This window comes from Stegostoma tigrinum, chromosome 29 (genome assembly GCF_030684315.1).
Source record: "Stegostoma tigrinum isolate sSteTig4 chromosome 29, sSteTig4.hap1, whole genome shotgun sequence".
Taxonomy (NCBI): domain Eukaryota; kingdom Metazoa; phylum Chordata; class Chondrichthyes; order Orectolobiformes; family Stegostomatidae; genus Stegostoma; species Stegostoma tigrinum.
In genome coordinates, this window is record NC_081382.1 from 10,769,113 (window position 1) to 10,783,183 (window position 14,071).

Below are 14,071 nucleotides of genomic sequence, written 5' to 3' on the forward strand. Positions count from 1 at the left end.
TGCCACTTCTAATTGATTGGAGTTCTGAGCTGAGCCCTCCTAATTATCTCTTACCTTTACGAGCAGCCACTGTAAACCATCTGGGACAGGATGATCATTTGTGTGCCATGGCGAAATACGCTTTTGTTCATTTGCTACTTTATCTGCATTCCTGTCATCTGTGCCTAACATAATTTACTCAAAACATTTGATACTGTCTGAGCTGGTTCCTCTCATTTCACGTGGATCTTTGCAAACTTCTTATTTCTGAACTCTAACGTGTACAGAATTTAAGCGAGAATTTTATGCTTGTAGTTTCAAAACACTTCACAGTAAAAAGACTTGACATTAAATTCCAGGTTATTGGACTGTCCTGTTACACTCCTATGAATAATAAAATGTGAGGCTGAATGAACACAGCAGGCCCAGCAGCATCTCAGGAGCACAAAAGCTGACGTTTCGGGCCTAGACCCTTCATCAGAGAGGGGGATGGGGTGAGGGTTCTGGAATAAATAGGGAGAGGGGGGAGGCGGACCAAAGATGGAGAGAAAAGAAGATAGGTGGAGAGGACAGTATAGGTGGGGAGGTAGGGAGGGGATAGGTCAGTCCAGGGAAGACGGACAGGTCAAGGAGGTGGGATGAGGTTAGTAGGTAGGAGATGGAGGTGCGGCTTGAGGTGGAAAGAGGGGATAGATGAGAGGAAGAACAGGTTAGGGAAGCAGAGACAGGTTGGACTGGTTTTGGGATGCAGTGGGTGGAGGGGAAGAGCTGGGCTGGTTGTGAGGTGCAGTGGGGGGAGGGGACGAACTGGGCTGGTTTTGGGATGCAGTGGGGGAAGGGGAGATTTTGAAGCTGGTGAAGTCCACATTGATACCATTGGGCTGCAGGGTTCCCAAGTGGAATATGAGTTGCTGTTCCTGCAACCTTCGGGTGGCATCATTGTGGCACTGCAGGAGGCCCATGATGGACATGTCATCTGAAGAATGGGAGGGGGAGTGGAAATGGTTTGCGACTGGGAGGTGCAGTTGTTTGTTGCGAACTGAGCGGAGGTGTTTTGCAAAGCGGTCCCCAAGCCTCCGCTTGGTTTCCCCAATGTAGAGGAAGCCACACCGGGTACAATGGATGCAGTATACCACATTGGCAGATGTGCAGGTGAACCTCTGCTTAATATGGAAAGTCATCTTGGGGCCTGGGATAGGGGTGAGGGAGGAGGTGTGGGGGCAAGTGTAGCATTTCCTGCGGTTGCAGGGGAAGGTGCCGGGTGTGGTGGGGTTGGAGGGCAGTGTGGAGCGAACAAGGGAGTCACGGAGAGAGTGGTCTCACACACCACCCCACCAACCTCCGGATACAACGCATCATCCTCCGACACTTGCGCCATCTACAATCCGACCCCACCACCCAAGACATTTTTCCATCCCCACCCTTGTCTGCTTTCCGGAGAGACCACTCTCTCCGTGACTCCCTTGTTCGTCCCACACTGCCCTCCAACCCCACCACACCCGGCACCTTCCCCTGCAACCGCAGGAAATGCTACACTTGCCCCCACACCTCCTCCCTCAACCCTATCCCAGGCCCCAAGATGACTTTCCATATTAAGCAGAGGTTCACCTGCACATCTGCCAATGTGGTATACTGCATCCATTGTACCCGGTGTGGCTTCCTCTACATTAGGGAAACCAAGCAGAGGCTTGGGGACCGCTTTGCAGAACACCTCTGCTTGGTTCGCAATAAACAACTGCACCTCCCAGTCACAAACCATTTCCACTCCCCCTCCCATTCTTTAGATGACATGTCCATCATGGGCCTCCTGCAGTGCCACAATGATGCCATCCGAAGGTTGCAGGAACAGCAACTCATATTCCGCTTGGGAACCCTGCAGCCCAATGGTATCAATGTGGACTTCACCAGCTTCAAAATCTCCCCTTCCCCCACCGCATCCCAAAACCAGCCCAGTTCGTCCCCTCCCCCCACTGCACCACACAACCAGCCCAGCTCTTCCCCTCCACCCACTGCATCCCAGTCCAACCTGTCTCTGCTTCCCCAACCTGTTCTTCCTCTCACCCATCCCTTCCTCACACCTCAAGCCACACCTCCATCTCCTACCTACTAACCTCATCCCACCTCCTTGACCTGTCCGTCTTCCCTGGACTGACCTATCCCCTCCCTACCTCCCCACCTATACTCTCCTCTCCACCTATCTTCTTTTCTCTCCATCTTTGATCCGCCTCCCCCTCTCTCCCTATTTATTCCAGAACCCTCACCCCATCCCCCTCTCTGGTGAAGGGTCTAGGCCTGAAACGTCAGCTTTTGTGCTCCTGAGATGCTGCTTGGCCTGCTGTGTTCATCCAGCTCCACACTTTGTTATCTTGGATTCTCCAGCATCTGCAGTTCCCATTATCACATCACACTCCTAAGGATTTTTGTTTTCACTTCTTGGGTGATTTTTCATACCAACTACCTGTCTACATAGTGGAAACTTTAATTTGTTTGAACAAAGTGGGTTAACTGAATGTTTAAAAGCAGAGTTATTGGTCCAAATTTCATTTACATTCACGCACAGTTCCTTCCTTTTTTTTCAAGGGTAGAAACATTACTGTCGAGGGTAGGATGAAGAAATCACCTTTAACTGTATTCGATCATCTCAACTTTTTAAAAGTACATTCATTCATGAGATGCGGGTGTCATTAGCTAAACAAACGTTATTGCACATCATAATTGTCCTCTATAGAAATTAAGTCAACCACATTACTGTAAATGTGGACTCACGTAGGCCAGACTAGCTAAGAATGGCAGATCTTCTTCCTTATGCACATTAAATAAAAACTACTTTTATGACATAAATTGGTTGACATGATTCAGAACCTCCAATGTCCCAGGTGATAACATCTATTCTCTACAGCTCGCACAAACAGGTAGCAGTAAACTATGTTTTGCTGTTTATATATTGTGGCCTGATCAATGGGTAATCCAATAGAGAATTTTGTTTGTTACAATGTCAGCGATAACTTGAGCTGGAAGTTACTTTGTTCTGATATGACAAAACATTTTTGTCCATTGTTGTGATTTAATTTGCATTTTTGGATAAATTGCTATATTTTGTCCAGTTAAGGGTCTTGGCAATCTTCTACTTTCTGGGTAGCAGAAACAGAAATAAGTCCAGCTGCAAAAACACCTGGTTTACTCAGCGATAAAACAATGTTATTGTTCTGACTTAACAAGTCTGATTCTCATTTCATCAATCTATAGCCACTGAGATTGTCAAATCTACTCACTATCTCTCATAGTGTGCGAAGCATTGTACTGTGGCCGAAAATCACTTGAGACTAAACATTTTCCAAACTTATACCATATGGGGCTGCAAAACAAGGTTTTGATAAGAGTTGGAAAGATCCTTCCACTAATAATGCAAGGTTTCAAGGATAGGGTAGGAGTATGTGTCTAGGTGGGATGCTCTTCAGAGGGTCAGTGTGGATTTAATGGACCAAATGGCCTGCTTTCACACTGTGTAGGGATTCTATGATTGAAACAAGAATTGGATCTCAACTGAACTGTTAGGGTTAAAAATTTTTCTTCCTTCACGCATTCCTGGTCTGCCCTTTACCAAAGCAACAATGGAAGAGACAGTTTATTCCTGAATACATAAATATTCGGCACCCCATGTTGCACTAACATTTCTTTTGAAACCAATGACAGGAATTGCTCATTACCGCATTTTGTTTGAAACATTTTGATAGCATAACCTGGGGTTGCTGAAACCCCAATAGTTCTTCTCTCAGACTAGCTGACAGGGTGCGAAGCGTCTCTCAGTTTTGTTTCTGGATTGGGGAACAGACAGTCAAATATATCATCACGATTTTCTTGGCAGCACCAAGAGCCTGTTGATAAATGAAGCCTTACTCTGATTTGATGTCCATCTGTTTAGGAGATGGGTACTTGCTGTTGTGCGCTACACTTCCATTTGACACTTATTTTCCAAATTATAAATTGCAACCGTATTTTTCCATAGTGCTGCATGAGAATGTTTATGCAGATAATTCTATGCTAAATCGCATACAGTTGCAAAAGCATACATGGGCCACTCTGCCCAATTTTTCTATGCTCTCTCTTTCTAAGAGTTGTCAAACATAGTCCCTTAGCCCTGTAAATGTGTCCAGTTGACTTTCAAAAGTTCTACTTCACACATTCAATAATGCTTCCAATTCATTTCAACCCTCTGTGTGAGGGGTGGCATAGTGTCTCAGTGGTTAGCAATGCTGCCTCACAGCACCAGGGGCCTGGGTTCAATTCCCCTTCAGGCAATTGTCTGTGTGTACTCCCAGCATCTGTGTGGGTTTTATCCAGCTGCTCTGGTTTTCTCCCACAGTCCAAAGATGTGCAGGCTGGGTGGATTGCCCACACTAAATTGCCATAGTGTTCAGGAATGTGTGGGTTCAGGGAACTGGTCGGGGTGGGATGCTCTGAGGGTGGGACTTGTTGGGTTGAAGGGCCTGTTTCCACACTGTAGGGATGCAATGGATATGGAAACCTGCTCTCATTTACTGTTTAGCATTGGGTGTGTCGTCTTTTCTCCTTGAACTGGAACTTTCTCCATCTTCAAGACTTGTCACTGCTTATATGCTGTTTTCCTGTCCAGTCTTCTACTTTAGCCTATCTCTGCTGGATTCTTTCACAAATTGCATTATTTTTAATTTAATATTTTAAGACTGTCGGGGTTGAAGTAGGCCATTCAGCACATCAAACTCCTGCACCATTCAGTGTAATCATGCGTGACCTGATAATCCTCAGCTCCACTTTCCTGCCTTTTCCCAACAACCCTTGATGCCCTGATTTATAGACAGAACTTCAATCGCAACACTGAATTTTTCCATTTCTTTCTTTGTTGCTTTCCTTATCTCCTTAACTTTATTATGATCACTATTACCTCGATGCTTCCCCCCAATAATAACCTATTCGATCTACCCCATTTTACTGCATCTAGCTCTTAAGGATACTGATTAAAATAAGGTTCTGTGCACAAAGTACAATTCTTGACTTATTGCCATTTACTGCAATTCCTCCCCTTTCCTATACTGAGTATCAGAAACTGCCTGCCCACCCCCCACCACCATTGCTACTCTATTACTTTTATTATGACTATTTGCTGTTACTACAGATTCATCCCTCAGTTTCCTTCTTTATATTAAGCATCACCACCCAGCAATACTGTGAATGTTTATTTGCTTGTTCCTTTTACTGCAACCAACTGGATTCTTTTTTTCAGCCACGTTATCTATTTTAGTGAACTTCCACACTAATTGAGCATAATTAGCATCCTCAATTTCTATGTATGAAATTAGCTCAATATAAAACCCAAACATAAAACACTTTCAAGGAACTGCGTTATTTTTGTGGTGCAATCGAAGCGACTGCTGTAGTTGGAGATGCAGTTCTTTGGAGAAGCCTTCAAGGAGAGCTTGTGTTTTCTTGTCTGTGTCCGTCTGACTATCCACAAGGTCAAGGCTCAGTGGTTAGCACTGCTGCCTCACAGCGTTAGGGACCTGGGTTCGATTCCACCCTCAGGTGACTGTCTGTGTGGAGTTTGCACGTTCTCCCCGTATCTACATGGATTTCCTCCGGGTGTTCCGGTTTCCTCTCACAGTCTAAAGATGCGCAGGTTAGGTGGATTGGCTGTGATAAATTCCCAAAGTGTTCAGGGATATGCAGGCTAGATGGGTTAGCCATGGGAAATGCAGGGTTAAAGAGGTAGGGTGCATTTTGCTGTGATGCTCTTTGCTGACTTGATGGGCTGAATGGCCTGCTTTCAGACTGTAGGGATTCTATGAAGAACTGGCCAGTGGGCAGGGCTGAATTTAATCAGCGGATGGTCATGCGTGTGTGAGATCTTGCTGTGCCCGGGGGCTGCAATTTAAGAAGAAACATAGGAAGTTTCTGTCTCATGAGACCAGCCAATGTAACGGGAAGGAACATCCCCCCAGCATTAGCTACGCATGGCTCTCAAATCTGACAGAGGAAGGCAGCTTGTTCCATGAGGTTGGCAGGACTGTTGGCTCGACTGCATGCTCCAGATCTCTGTACAGTTCTGCCCAGCACTTCCTGCGGTCAGTCGCTTTTCACTCTTGTGATTTCATGACAATGATGTGTAAATGCATTTATTTACCTTCGGCCAGCACAATGGAACTGGCAAGGGAATAATGAAACCGAGTGGCATAACTCCAAAGAGACTGGCATCCAGTCACCAAGATCCCCCTTCACTTACACATGGAGTGTCTTTGGTACTGATCCAGCTCCCTCAGAGCTAGGTCTCATAGTGCGCAAAAACCCTGACACTTCCGTTGCTATCTGTCAGCCAGGGTTCCCTCATTGGAACAAATTAACAGCCCCAATCAGGGAATTCCTATTCTATGAGGTTCAAATGGCTCGTTACCGTCATTACACTATGGATAGCCAAACAATCTGAGGAAGGGTCATCAGGAATTGAAAGCCCTTAACGCTGACGTTTTTTCTTCACAGATGTTGCCACAGGCCTGCTGAGCTTTTCTAGCGACGTCTGGTTTTGGTCCTGAATCTTATATTAAACCCTGGCTTCCATTTGGTATCTGTGAAAGGTGGGGAACAAACCCATTGCCCATTTGGATTCGCTTTGGAGAGAGGAACATCTAGTCCGGAGCTAAAGTTGGGATAAAGGCGATGATGCCGTGTGAGCACGGATCCTCTGACCGGAATACTGAAACATTCCGCCCTGCCTGCGTGCAAACCTCAAGGCTTCGTTTTGCAAACAGTAATTTATTCAGCAGAAAGTAATACATTCAGAAATCGTTGCATGCAGGCAAACATCGACAGTGCATTGCGCGGGAAACAGTCATGTGAAAAAAAATATTTTCTGCAGAAAAAAAATTAATGTGGATACAGACTCAACGTGGATACAGGTTCCTGGCGTGGTTCAGAGTTGGTAATTCCGACTGAGATCTAGACTAAAGTGACTCGCAGGCCCCCGGCACGGGGGTGGGATGGTGTTAAACTGCATTCTGCTAGCGCCGGAGAAGAGAGTGAACTTTTCACCGGCTCACACACTCCGTCCCCGGTGACTGGCAACGGCAGGCTACAGACAGACCCCCCCTCACACACACACACATATACAAAATCCCTTCCTCATTGCCAGCTTCTCAGTCACTAGTCACTCCTAGAGTTGGACAGGTCGTGAGAGCAATTCCAGAGTTTTTGTTTTTATTGACAAAAGATACACAACAATCTTAAACTTCGTCTGCTGGTAACAGAATCAGTTGTGATTTCCAAAGATCCACTTCACAGTGCTTGCTTGATGTGATTTAGGAATTGGAATCAGAACCTGGAGTTTCTCTCTCTCTAATCTGCTTCAGCGACTTGCCAATCGTTTCTGGCTAAATTGCAGCTCTCTCCCTGTGTCTCCAGGGTTTAGTGTCCCCATCGCTCTCTCTCCCCCAATCGATTACTGTTCCCTCCTGTCTGCATCGCCTACAGCTCGCAGATAAGACTCTAATACCGACTTAAACATTAGGTTCTCCTCTTTTAAAAAAAACAGAATTACAGAAATTCTCAACCCACCTTTTATTGATCCCGCTCCAAAACACCTTTTAAGAGAAAAAAAATCATGTTTTTCGTGTAGATTTTGCAATTAATGACTTTAATCTCTGTCTCTAGATGTTTCACTTGGTGTACGTCCCGCTTTCTTATAATTTAAAATAAATCACACCCACCCCCTCCCGAGGGTACGAACCCACGGGGGGGCAAAGGCGGAATAAACACAGCGCGTTCAGCTCCCTGATCCGAGCTGCCAATCAATTTCTGCTTGCAGCTTGTGTATGAGGGAGTCTGCAATTTTCCCCTCCTTCCATCCCGCCCCGTCTCTCCGCCTCCTTTTTCTCATTCTGCTCATCTCTTTTTGCAATCTCCTTCCTCCTTCAGTCTATCCCTTCTCTCTCTCTCTCTCTCTCTCTGTGGCTCCCGGTTCATTCAGTCCATCTCAGTCCCTCCTCTCTCTGTCTGTCTCCAACAGTACAGGACTTTCTCATTCACTACAGATTCCTCTCACACGCTCGGAGCTCCCAATCCGAACAGCCTTTCCACACACAGACACTCGAGAATGTTACTGTATTTGGTGCTCCTGGTCTCTCAAGTCTCGGCGGACGGTCGATAATGAGCGATTTCCCCTTTTCGGTTTTATTTTTATTTTGTTTTTAAATATATCAATCCTCAACAACCCGCCTCAAAGTCTCATCGCTCCGGCATGAAAAGAAGGGATTTCTGTCTCTCCTCGTCAATCGCCTTCAGCTTCCCAGGTCCCTGCCCGAACCGGAGCTGGAACTATAGGGTCGGCTGCAACTTTATACTGAGCTGCTTCGACACCGGGTCTCTGTGCATCTTAGCCGCCCAGGAGAACGGTCATTAGGTGAGACATTTCTGCTGCCGCTGGAGGAGGGAGAGAGAGGGCTGAAAATATTTAACACGATAAAATATTTTGATGGGGTCGGGAGGGGGTGGTGCGGATGGTCAGTGCTTGAGATTGAGAGCTGCAGTGTGACTGAACAAATGAACGGCCGGGCTCTGTGTATGTGTAGCGGCGCTTGTGTTCCCCAGCCACCACATCCCTTTCCAGGTTGGATTTGGGCTCGGGAATGTTGCTGGGATCTGTCGGGAGAACCCGACGGGAGAGGGTAAGGGGTGTGTGTACCTGCAGTGCTTTCAGACTCTCTCGCTCTGAATCGCAGCCATCTACAACCCCTGCCCTTCCTCTTACCTGCGCGTCTGCTGCATGTTTCAGAGCGGGGCTGGTACAAATGGTGTTTAATGTTTACGGTCAAGGTGTGAGCTGCTGAGAGAGAAACCTGCTCGAGGCTGGAGGAAGGAGAACAGCGTGCAGTGTGCAATATATCGAAGGCGAAATGCAAACACGGAGTTGTAGGGGGTTTGAACTAACGGGAATTTGAAATTGGGAAAAAAAATCAACCATATTTTAAATACGTGCGTCTTATTTCATGCAAACTTTGCAATCGAGTAAGCAGTTTATTTTTTATACGTGTGAAGGATGCATTTTAATGGAAGTTCTGTTCCGTATAAATATTCTGTTTTTATTAATCTTGTACTACAGTATCTCACTTACCATGTAATTTTTTAAAAAGCTTTTTTTTAAAAATAGAAATATTCTGTCACCACTTTTTGCTGCTGCAGAGGTAGGCTTAATTTTGTAAAGTCCAACATTCCTTTTTTAAAAGTTTTCATGGATGTGAGACAAGGGACCGGGATCTGCAGAAAGGCGATGCTATCCCACTAGGGGGAGCCGTTACTCTATCCAAATTACCTGTGACTGGAGTGAGGTTTTGCTGTGGACGAGCTCAGTGTCTCTTTAAATGACAACTATTCGGCAAAAAAAAAGAAAATACACCTATAGTTTATTCTGTAGGGTCATCACGTGAAAGGGACGATTTATCCTGCAACATGCAGATTACGTAACATGCCATCTCTTTGGCGATCCCATAGATTGATGCAAACAGCACAGTCTGTTCTGAATCTCCTGCCTTCCAGCGTTGACAAGTTAATGATTGATTGGGTGGGTACTGAGCAAACTACCTACTCCCAGATCATTGACTACCACAGACCACCTGACCGAACCAACTGATTGATGTCAAGAAAGGTGGAATTATTCTTAATGTGCAATGCTGGTTCGCCCTAACCTGCCCATTCCCCAACCCCCAACCCATCACCCACATTGAATGTGCAACTGCCTTTCCCTGGTGCAGAATTGCTGACCTGCCTTGCCCGCTTTCCTGCTCGCCAGCTTTTCCCTAATACTGCCCTCTCCCCCACCTTACCCTAATAGTGCCCTGTCCCCCTGCCTTACCCTAATACTGCCCTGTCCTCCTGCTTTTCCCTAATACTGCCCTGTCCCCCTGCCTTTCCTTAATACTGCCCTCTCCCCCTGCTTTTCCCTAATACTGCCCTGTCCCCCTGCTTTTCCTTAATACTGCCCTGAACCCCTGCCTTACCCTAATACTGCCCTGTCCTCCTGCTTTTCCCTAATACTGCCCTGTCCCCCCGCCTTTCCTTAATACTGCCCTCTCCCCCTGCTTTTCCCTAATACTGCCCTGTCCCCCCGCCTTACCCTAATACTGCCCTGTCCCCCTGCCTTACCCTAATACTGTCCTGTCCCCCTGCCTTTCCCTAATACTGCCCTATCTTCCTGCCTTTCCCTAATACTGCCCTGTCCCCCCGCCTTACCCTAATACTGCCCTGTCCCCCTGCCTTTCCCTAATACTGCCCTATCTCCCTGCCTTTGCCTAATACTGCCCTGTCCCCCTGCCTTTGCCCGGTACTGGCTGGTTTCCTGTTCCTCACTCCACGTAGCTCCCTTGAATTTTTGTTCTTTGTTTTTATTTTAAAGGGAATTAATCATATTCCAGCATATTCCAGTGTCTGGTATCACGTTCACCATCAATCCACTCCTTCCTCTTTTCTAATCACAAAGTGATTCCTTTTCAAGCGGATGGGTTTTTTTTTGGTTTTAACCTGGTGACCATGTGTCCTGGGGAATGGGGCGCATTTGGATTCGAGGCTGTCCGGGGGCGAGTGGACTTCTTGAATTGGAAGGCAGCGTTCTGTGTGCAAAACCCCTGTAACCACAGAGAAAATGTGCCTGGGACTGCACGGTGGAGGGGGAGGGGGGGTGCAACCCACCGTGTGGCTCACAAGTGCTGTGAAGTTTCACTGTCCTTCAGAATAGAGTGGGTAGCAGAGGGGGAGGGAGGGAGGAGAGAGAAATAAACACGCACTGGTGGCTGCCACATCTGGCCCAGTGTTAGCCTGTAAGCACCCTGACTGTTCTGTTGCCCATTGAATCACTTTCAAGCGCACTTTGGCCAGTCTGTGAGAAATAAGACGGTGATCTATAGCAGAGGTAAGTCTATTGCTTATCAGTGTGAGGGAGTCATTCAATGGAAATCCATCCTCTCTGTATTATACGCTGAACACGCGCAGCAGGCCCTGGGAAAAAGCTCTGTGATTTTGTTTTGTGTCTGTGTGATTCTGGTTCATCTTGCAGTGGAGCACAAGCCTTGCAGTCTACAAAAAACTGAGCAGTGCTGCGCGCACAGAAACCAGCAGCAAGCTGCTGCGAGAATTTATTCAGGTAGCAGTGATGAATGTGGCTGGTGCAGATAGACTTGCAAATAGATTGTTTACTCACCCTCCTCAATTTATAACCAGAATGGGCTTTTAGCTATGAGTTCTCGCCAGCAGTTTAATCTCACATCATTAACTGGCTGATTGTCCAATGCCATTTTCTGATTTTATCGAAAAGAAGCTGACAAAATGAGAACCATTCTTGATGACTGAAGGCTTAAAATGTAACACAAAACCCCTGCACAGCCACCCTCAAAACTGTATTACCCATCATCTTATTCTCTGAATAATTTAATCACAAGTCCAATCACTGTGACCTTTATTTTGTGTTTTTTTTTCATTTCCTCTGTGTGTGTGTGTGTGTGTGTGTGTGTGTGTGTGTCTTGCATTTACATTCGCAAGAGCGGGGCAGCTTGTTTTCACATGGTAGTACTTGGTACCCATGCAACTGAGTATAGGGACCCTGCAAGCTTTGTCGACCGTGCAAACTGTGACGCTGCAAATGTTTTGCAACTTGGCATCTCCCACAGATGCCACAGAGCAGAATTTCTGCTGCCAAATTGAAAATCAGGGATGAAAATTGCCAGGGGTTTCTGTTACTTAATACATGCCTTTGAAAAATGAAGCATTTTCCTGTTCTCTGTTGTTACAGGTTGGAGGAATGCTCACAGGTACATTTTTAAAAAGGCAAAAAAGACAGTCAATGAATGAGTGAAGAAACTTTGTTCATTTAATGAAAACTACAAGTTGTATAATTAGCCAGGGGTTTTTGCAGTACAAGTGGCTTAAAGAGATTATTGTTGAGTTCTTGGCTGTGGGTGGAGGTGAATCTAGAAATTTTGCTTAATGCTGGTGTACAAATCCTTTGCCAGCTCCCACAAACTAAAAGTGCCTACTTGTTTAATGTAGGCATTAACCGACTTATTGTGGTTGTGTTAATATTTCTGATGTAAAAAGGAGCTTCAGATGAATTAATGAATCAGTGTGAACATGCTTCTAACATACAGTGTATGTGCTAGACTCTGATGATGAGCAAGTAGGATTAATTTCTGAGAAACAATGTTTAGTTATCAGTAAATGTTAAAAAGTGGAATTGACTGGAAGAGTACCGGAACTGAAGGTCTCTCTATTGTTTCTACCTCATGAGTCACAGTTATAGCCACCTGCACCAACTAGACATTACTAGACATGTCACTTTCAACATTTCTGTTCTAAATGTCTGCCTGAAAACTCCTGAAATACACAGAATTAGAATCAAGGATAACTGATTGATCTTGGCCAGTTTCAACACTCCAGACAGTCACTGTCATTAGTTGTAACATTCAGTTATATCACGGGTGATCTGTATCTTCAGTCAATCCATCTGTCTTGGTTCTACAACCAACAAAAGGCTTGTCTAATAAAAATCTATTGAGTTCGATTTTGAAATTTTCTATTACCTTGCCTCAGTAGTGCTTTTTGAAGGGAGAATTCTAGATCTTTGTGCAAAGTAAAGATTCTTAATAACACCCTTGAAAAAAGCTGGCGCAAATTCTAAGATCCTACCCCAATTGAAAGAAATGGCTTCTTATATCCTTCAACTGTCTTAAACACTTCTAATAGATCATTCCTCAATTTATTTTCAAGGAAATACAAGTCTAATCCGTCCTAATAATTTAATCATTTTAACCATGGTACATCCTGGGTCGGTCTCTGCAGTACCCCTTCCAGAGACACAGTTTCCAAAATGAAAGACAGTCCTCCAGATGGGAGTGTGGACAAGCTTTAACTATCTTAGACTTATATTCCTGCCTTATTCAGATTGAAGGCTAACCTTCCATTCGACAGATCAGTGTTAATTCTTGCTGGTTGGTTTTATATTTTTAGAAACTGATTATTTTATTCAGGCTGACAGCAGGTTTGGCCCTAGGCCCTCCCTGTATTTGATCTCTTGAACTCCCAACACCAACATTTTATCCCGAGCGGGTCTGTTCAGGATGACAACATGAAGCAGGCATTGAACGGGAAATATCCATCAACAGGCTAACACACTTTTAAAGTGTAATAGACTTCTGGCACAATGGTAGTGTCCTTATTTCTTATCCAGCAGGTTCAGGTTCACCTGCCCTGTAGGTATGTCAGAACATGTCTGACCAGGTTGACATAACAAAAATAACTATAACAAGTCAATGGATTAAAAAAAAAGTGATTCCTACTCTCCCACTGGCACTAAAACAAAGGCCGCTCAAGCTTAATTCCCCACCTCTGGACCAGGAGCCCTGGGTTCAAATTCCACCTGCTCCAATGTGTTGGAACATGTCTGACCAGGTTGATTTAAAAATATCTTTGAAAACTTGCAAAGCCCTGTAATGCCTTACCCCTTCTCATCCTGGAGACCAGTTACTAGTGGTGTATCATCCTGGAGACCAGTTACTAGTGGTGTACCGCAAGGGTCAGTGTTGGGTCCGCTGCTGTTTGTCATTTTATAAATGATCTGGATGAGGGAGTAGAAGGATGGGTTAGTAAATTTGCAGATGACGCTAAGGTCGGTGGTGTTGTGAATAGTGACAAAGGATACTGTAGGTTGCAGAGAGACATAGATAAGCTGCAGAACTGGGCTGAGAGGTGGCAAATGGAGTTTAATGCAGACAAGTGTGAAGTGATGCACTTTGGTAGGAGTAACCTGAAGGCAAAGTACTGGGCTAATGGTAAGATTCTTAGCTGTGTAGATGAGCAGAGAGATCTCGGTGTCCATGTACACAGATCCTTGAAAGTTGCCACCCAGGTTGACAGGGCTGTTAAAAAGGCATACAGTGTTTTAGCTTTTATTAATAGAGGGATCGAGTTCCGGGACCAAGAGGTTATGGTGAAGCTGTACAAAACTCTGGTGCGGCCGCACTTGGAGTATTGTGTACAGTTCTGGTCACCGCATTATAAGAAGGATGTGGAAGCTTTGGAAAGG

At 45.4% G+C, this 14,071-nt stretch overlaps 1 protein-coding gene across 2 annotated transcripts in view; it reads left to right on the forward strand.

Annotated features, from left to right (window-relative positions):
• Positions 1 to 7,895: 7,895 nt before the first annotated feature.
• The window catches only part of brinp1 (bone morphogenetic protein/retinoic acid inducible neural-specific 1), a 324,767-nt gene continuing 318,591 nt past the window's right edge, over positions 7,896 to 14,071 (forward strand). For both annotated transcript variants that reach the window (XM_059638168.1, XM_048559283.2), the window contains exon 1: positions 7,896 to 8,404. The gene's annotated coding sequence lies outside the window, so the exon portion shown is untranslated. The remainder of the gene's footprint in view (positions 8,405 to 14,071) is intronic.